We start from the raw sequence: 2,593 nt of genomic DNA, 5'->3' as shown, positions 1-2,593 counted from the left end.
CTTTGGCTTTCTCATCGAAGTAGGCAATTGTGGCCTCTATGTCTGCCAACTTGCTCTCTCTACGGTACCTTGCCCGTAGGTTTGTGACGTCAGCTGGTATGTACGGCATGCTACTCAGAGTCCCCTTTTTGCTGTGGATGAGAGATAGTATCTGCACCATTCTCGATGGACCGACATTACAATCATGTAGAAGCTTTACGAATTGGCTTTCGACGGGGGTGAACCCTCTGTGGGCGGTTAGAAATTTTCACCAGGTCGAACTTCTTTATCAGTTGGTGGTTGTGCTCGTCAAAATACTCATTGACCACCCACTGTGCTCCATCTACGTTTAGCTTACACCGGACAGGGCACTCAGTCTTCTGAATGATACCTCTCTTTCGTTCCGGAACGACAGGCGCATCGCCTTTCCCCTTCTTGTTCCTGCGTGCCTTGTGGCACCTCATCTCACCTCTGCTGTACTCGTTAGTTTTCTTAATTTTCCTACGGTACTCGGTGTTGACCGCAAACCCATGGAACTTTGCATATGTCTGGTAGTATTCCTTTGCTGCTTCGAATGACTCAAATCTCTGCCCAATGTACGGTGGCTGAGGCCACGATCTCTGATTGCCCACCATCTTCATCCCCTTGCGCGTCGTCGTCAGTTTCATCGTTCACTTCAGTATGGGCGGCAGTCCCATCTACCTGAGAGTTGCCAGTGCTTGTGTTCAAAGGGGTGCTTGCCGGCATTGCTGGAATGATTGCCATTCCCGACTCTGACTCGAAATTGTTTGCGGCATGTTTGTCTGCTGTCTGGTGGAACGCGTCTTCCGTGCGCTCAGAGCTCCCCGCAGTAGATGTGCCGGCGCCGCTGTGCATTGTAGTTGTAGTTCTGTAACAGGGAAAAACAGGTACGAGATTAAGAATTTTGTGTTGGATAACATGTGGATCGCAACGGATCACACCATCTTCGAGTGATTTTCCATGACATCTTTTACAGACAGCAAGCCGTCAGTCTGTGGGTGGTCATTTTTATGGCAGCTGTAGGTGTGCAGACATGGCACCTACTGTTCAACAAACATGGCAACCATTGTTTTGCCTACAAATAACTACAAATAGCAAATGTAGCGCTGTTTTTTGTGGTTCAGATATTTTCCCTCTACCTTGTTGTGCTGTATTTGACCATCGTGTGTGGTCTGTTACACCATAATGACGTGATCCACCAGGAATTTGCGAAGCTTGCCAGGAGACGTTTGCCGGGTCACCGCCAGCGTAATACCTGCAATCATAGTAGTGGTTGGTCAAATCGCGGCAAACGCATTTCGTGCTAGCACGGCAACTGCAGTTGCCCTTTATGTGGCAAATGCATTTTTGCTTGCATGGCAACTGAAGTTGCATCGGTAGGGCAATCGCAGTTTGTTATTAGATGGCAATTGCAGTTGTCATGAAATGGCAACTGCAGCTTTTCCTACATGGCAACTGCAGGTGTGCAGAGATGGCAAATGTTGTGTTTTAATACATGGCAACCGTAGAAGACCAGTCATGGCAATTTTTGTAGTTGTCAACTATGCTCCTTGTGCTGACTGAGCATCCGCATCTTCACTATGTTTATGGACTCACCTGTGTACGACGTCGATGGCAGGTACATGGGTGCTGCCCGATTCCACGTGCTGCACGAAGGCTCTGCATTTTACACCCTGTGATAACTCGTGAGTCCTTTTGCCATCTTTTTTTCATGTTCATTTTTCATGTCCACAGCATTATGTGCTCTTTTTTCGTTTTTGCATTACCTTGATTAGCCATACTAGCTAGTTGGAGTTGGCTGCCCGTACATTTGTCAGCGTTAGCGCCTTGTGACTGCACTTGCCACGGGGCCCCCCTAAGAGTGTTCTGGTCATAAGAACCTGCAAGACAAATGACAGTGCGACATAAGTAGAATGTCATGTCATCGTCGCGAAGATGGCAAATGTTTCTCTTCATTTTTTAGCACGCATCGTACCTACGCCTGCATACTGTTCTAGCAGCGGCAGCAACGGCCCTGCAGAGATGAGCTGACTGTACTCTGATGCATCGAAAGGTGGCGGTTTCTGGCCTTTGAGAACCCCAATCATCTGCACCATCTTCGTGATTCATTCTTTTCCGTGTCTCGCTTCTGTTCTGATGTGCTCTCAATCACTGGATGAACAAGAAGGCATCAACAATCAATTTTTATCATTGTGCTGCTTGCATGTAGAAGTTAACACGTCAGTGTATCACATTTTCATGCGTTGGCAACCAACATATCATGGCTAGTAGGACATGCACATCCACTATCCTTTTCTAAAATCTGGTGCTAGCTATCCGTTTGATTCGATGGCATCAGGCTCTACAATAGGATGGCAAGCAATAAGTTGACATGGTGGCAGTTGACGACAATGACAGGTGGCAACTGACGTTATACACCAATGGCAATTAATTTTCACACCCCCCATTATTCCAAATTTATCAATTCTCTCTCCCTTTTTATGGATTCCTGCACATCCATTCATTCACCAACTAGGAGCATCAACCTACTGAGAACTCACGGTTATCTCTAGCGTACTACATGGCAGATCTAGTGTATTCTGCTTGGCAACTG

At 47.0% G+C, this 2,593-nt stretch overlaps 1 long non-coding RNA gene across 1 annotated transcript; it reads right to left on the bottom strand.

The window, feature by feature from the left end:
- Positions 1-1,538: 1,538 nt before the first annotated feature.
- On the bottom strand, positions 1,539-2,060 carry LOC125513161. Its single transcript, XR_007285710.1, has 3 exons — positions 1,976-2,060; positions 1,767-1,880; positions 1,539-1,659 (listed from the first exon to the last, which is right to left on the bottom strand). It is a non-coding gene; the product is annotated as an uncharacterized LOC125513161 (long non-coding RNA).
- Between the last annotated feature and the right edge of the window lie 533 nt (positions 2,061-2,593).

The sequence above is a fragment of the Triticum urartu genome, chromosome 6 (assembly GCF_003073215.2).
Source record: "Triticum urartu cultivar G1812 chromosome 6, Tu2.1, whole genome shotgun sequence".
Classification (NCBI taxonomy): Eukaryota; Viridiplantae; Streptophyta; class Magnoliopsida; order Poales; family Poaceae; genus Triticum; species Triticum urartu.
This window is presented reverse-complemented; position numbering and strand designations above follow the sequence as displayed.